Consider the following 5,262-nt stretch of genomic DNA (forward strand, 5'->3'; position numbering starts at 1 on the left):
ACACCTTTTGATGGATTCCTCTTCTCATTCTCACAGTTGGGAATTGGGCATTCCTGGGTAGCAGACAGACAGACAGACAGGCACGCACGTACAGACAAACGCATGCATGGACGCGCGCGCGCACGCACGGACACCAAATGCATTAAAAGTGAGGTGACATTTGGTGACGAATAGATCATAGCCTATCTGTGAATTAGGTAGCTATTTCTATGAGGTAATAGTTATCACCGCCTCTCTGCTAAGCCACTTCTAATAAGCACCTGTTTCACAGACAGACAGACATAGGGACAGACAGAGAGGCAGAGAGACAGAACACAGGAGACAAAGACAGAGATGAGAGGGGAAGAGCGAGAGATATGGAGAGAGGGAGAGATCCAATTTTGTTTATACTGCTAGCTGGGAGGTCGATAGCAATGCCAGTCATTCTCATGCAGGTTGCCAGCTATTTTCATCAGTGTCACTGTAACAAAATTAAATGAGCACGATTGCTGTAAGTAAATCCACATTATTGGCCATAACTTTTTACCGTCCTGACATGCTATTCTGTGTCACCAGCTATTTCAGTCCGTCTCTGTCATTGTGTCACAGCAGTTTGTGGGCTCTGTGTTTTCTCTAGATTGAATAATGGATGGCAGGGGCAATATAACAAGACCTCAGAGAAGCACCATTTTCCTTATCGAAAACTCCATCTCAATAGGAAAAAAGAGATAACAACAGACAGTCAGATATAATATTATAGTACCGGCAGTACAGATTGATGCATACATACTGTATATGTTCACCCACTATAGTTGCAAATGGAATATATCACTCTTAGATCAAACTGCAACTCTCATTCTTTTTCTTTAACCACTTAAGCCCTTTTTTGTCTCCGCCAGGAGACTATGTTTTCGTTCTCGTCCTTCCGTGTGTCCACCAAGCTAACATTGGTCAAGCTTCACGTGACAATATGTTGAAAGGGTGTGCTTTGATTGGCTAGCGAGACGCATGATGAAATAGAGGCCTATAAATAGGTATGTCACTTCAAAAGATCATTTATATCTTTTGAAGTGAGGTAAGAGAGGATTAATCAGGAACAGTACTGGCGGAGACCTGTGCTCCGAGGAGCACATTTTCTAGTTATACTTTGTCGCACAATGATTTGGTACAGAAATAGCACAAATAGCTAATATATACATTCTATAAGCTCACAACATGCCGTGATACAGTGTTGTGAGCTTAGATGTGTTATTTTAGCTATTTTCCAAATAGCATATTCACTTATGATATGCCCAAAATGGGGACGCCAGGTTCAAAATGGTTAAAGAAGAGTGGGTCGCCCATTTCCCTAATAATTATTTGCTGAGATTAAGAGGAAAGCAGTGACAGAAGTATGGAGGCAGCATTGGAGAGGAAAAGCAGAGAAGACTTTGGCAGGATTTGATCCATAGCCAGCAGGGTTACATTTAGCCCCAGAGAGGAGGACCTTACAGTAATCATACGTTATTTCTGAGTACATGTTATCTCATATATTTTGCCCCAACATTCAGCTCAAATATTGTCAGAATAATAACCCACACAGATAGACAAGGAGCAATTACATTAGCCACAACACGGCAAAGCACAAATACAGCCATTCCATATTCCCAAAGACATTGACAAATAGCATTGTTATATGAAATAAATTGGCTTCTCATTATGACAACAGAAATCCATTACATATAATCCACTGCTAAATGTATTGTATGCCGTTCACCATGACTCTCTCTCCTATAAGGGATACAGTAATGAGCTGCCCCATCTCTCACCAACTAATGCTTCACAGGTCATCAGATGGTGTGTGTGTGTGTGTATGTGTGCGGGGGAGTCCTCATTTCATCGCTCATTAACTCAAATGACATCTAATTAATGACACAGATCCTTACTGGTGTTTGTTCATAGAAGTAGAGGCCATCTCCTCGGGAAACAATCAAGGGTTATCTGGGTAACCTTGCTCATGAATACCTCTCTTTTTACTGTACAGAATCCAGCATAATTTATGTGCACACCCGGTTCCCTCAGCCACACACGGTGTTTAATTATGGTATTATAACAGGATTGCAACTATCTGTTGTTTATTAATTTATCTAAGTTATTGATTATTATATCAATTACTATTTTAATTAATTGAATAATCTTGAAGAGTGTTTTTTTTAAATAGTGTTTAAAAAAAAACTATATATAAACAAATCAACGTGAAGAAAGTTTACTATTTACTATTTCTAATCGTCTAAATTGATTAGTCTGACTAACAACTTACCTATTTTATAATTCATCAAACAACGTCGTAAAAAAAAGCAAAACAAATAGCCTATCTACAAGCTCACAACGTGTTGCATCGCGACGCATTGCAAACTTGTAGGTCAGCTATTTTCTTTTTGTGTTTTTAAAAGTGTGACTTTGAGAGTGCAATGCAAGTCAATGATTAGGCCTATCAACTTTGAATCTACAGAGCAACTATTAAAGATACAGCATCTTGCCAATATTTGGAGTTGCACCATGGCAAGGTACTGTGAAACATTGTGCTTTAAGGGGATCACTGCACAGTTACAGAATTAACAGAGGGGTCCAGTCGGTCCTTAGTCTACCATAATGATATTGCAGAGAACAGAGTTTGACTTTAATGGACACCATAGAGGGCAGCTGTGAAAAGACCATTTCTCTGACAATCTCTGTGCAGATGGAAAACACAACAAACAAATGTGTTTCATCAGTGAGAGGACAGCCTGGAATGGCTATTCAAAACAATTCAATTTCTCACTGATATTACAGTCAGCAATGGAATATAATGGAATGGTTGGAACCAAGATCACAAAAGCCAACATGAATCTTTTTGAAACCACAAATGTAGGGGAGACAAGTTGGTCTAAAAAGAAAAAGCTCCTAGTTGATCACTTAGGAAGGGGGACATCATTTTCTTTATTAACTCCGTTGGGGGTTATCTTTTCAGCCCATTCGGTCTGTCTGTTAGGAAAATGACTCAAGAATGAATTTCCAGATTTGCATGGAACTTTGTGGGAAACAAGGTTTATGGGCCCTTTACAGAGGCACCATTGAGAGCATCCTCCTGCTTGGTGGGAACTGTCCTGACCACCAACTGCAAAGCATTTGCATTAGTTTGTGCAGACAGCCCTGTGTATCAGTGGATGTATGCTTCCCTCCATCAAAGACTTATAAGACAGACGTTGTGTCAGTAAAGCCTGCAGGCAAAGACCCAATCTATCCCATCCACTGACTGTTTCAGATACTGCCACATGGCAAGTGGCTCCGTAGCCACAGAGCCACTGGCAGTAGGCTGCTAAATAGCAACTGTCCCCGGACAATTATGTTTATGAACGACCAGACCAGATCAGGATAAAGAGGAACAACAAGCTCTGAAAACACTAAAAGCCCCCCACCCATGGCCATGACAGCCTGTGTGCAGAGGCAGCCTCTGTGTTTAAAACTCCATGGCCATTTGGAACATAAATGACGGCTGATATCTCAAAATGAAGGATGGAGATGCAAGATCAAAGGAAGAACAACGCATATGCAGAATCTTCAGTGAAAATAAGACATTAGGACATTTTTAATTTGTCCTGATTCACTGTGAATGCAGTATACGGGTTATTAACAATAAAAAATATTGATCTTAAATCTTGAATGATCATTAGGCCGCCTAAAGAGATGATTCACTTTTGGGTCGAAAGTCAAATGTTAAGGTCAAAATCAAGGTCAAAATCGAGAACGGGTGGGTAGATATTTATGAAACATGATGAAAATGATCAGCCGCTGCCCTGAAGAGATTATTATCTTTAAGGTTGAAATGGTTCAAATTCAAGGTCACAAACAACGTAAAGATCAAACTCAAGATCAGACAAATCATTAGGCTGCCCCAAAGAGAGTGCAGTTCAGTCCAGTCAGGACAATACATCTCTTTGGTTTGGTGATGAAAGGATCTGCTTTTAGGTACTCTGAGGGTGTACTCTACACCTCCCCTACCAAAGAGGGGCCTTCTTAATACCCCCATAGAACATAAAAGAAGATCGAAAACAACACATGTTAGCTGAAGTGTTGGAGGGTGAGCAGCATTCAAAAAATCAGAAGCAGAAGCGGTTTTCTGACTGAACTTGCTCTGTGCATGTGTCATTCTGGGCATTCATTCTTTATAGTTCCTAATTGGTTTCAGCTATCATCATGTCAGTATCATGGTCAGTATCATGTCAATATGTCAATATCATGTCAATATCATGTCAGTATATCATGGTCAGTATCATGGTCAGTATCATATAAGTATAATGGTCAGTATCATGGTCAATATCATTTCAGTATCATCACATTATATGGTCTACTTGGGTTTAAGTCAGTTTTCATGCTCGTTTTGTGTAGTTCTGATTATTTTTGAAACACAGTAAACACAGAATTATTTTGTATCGCATAACTGCTATTGATAATGCTTGGAAAACATTTGCAGCTGTTAAAACCAAGCTTGGGTTCACGGGGTGCCGTGATTTTCAGTGACCCCCCCCCCCTTAAACATGATCATCAGGTACTATGGTTATACTAGGAGGAAGATTTTTTTCAAAAAAGTGTACAGAAAGTGTTAAAATTATGTTTTTATGTGGACACGCCTCCAGTTCATTAAGTATACCTGGTTCTCACCTTAGCACCTCCCACCTGAACCAGGCCCTCCGCCTCCTGTCCTAGTCCCTCCTCCTCCTCATGCCCACACCTGTTGTGTTATGATAATGAGGGGGAGGGTATATTTCTACTGTGTCATTAAAGCGCTGTTTTTCTATTGGCACGTTTGACCCTCAAGGTTTCAGCCTCCAGGAAGAAACTCAAAATAGTCAAAGAAGACATAACACACCATAAAAACACCACCAGGGGGCTTAATGAAGTTCTATCAACCTCATAGACACATGAAAGACAGAAAAAGTGCAAAACTATGGTACCACCTCTTTAAACTATTGAAAGAATCCAAAGTGGCTTCAAATATCAAAACACAAAAAATGATTTCTGTGTCAAATCTATAAAAAGAGTCCACAAAGAACGAATGGCCTACAATCAGCGAACTCGCTGACGCTTCAGCTCTCATTGTGAATTAATTGAATTAAAAACAAATTGATCCCCATTACCTACGATGTCAGAGCAGTCCCGAGTCTCCCGACATAATTTTTTGCTCTCTTGTGCCGCGTACACAACAGAGGAATGATTGAGTGTCTAATGATTCATGACTGCACTGACTGAAGAAACTGAATGACT

Source organism: Gymnoscopelus microlampas (genome assembly GCF_963454915.1).
Source record: "Gymnoscopelus microlampas genome assembly, chromosome: 9".
NCBI classification, from domain to species: domain Eukaryota; kingdom Metazoa; phylum Chordata; class Actinopteri; order Myctophiformes; family Myctophidae; genus Gymnoscopelus; species Gymnoscopelus microlampas.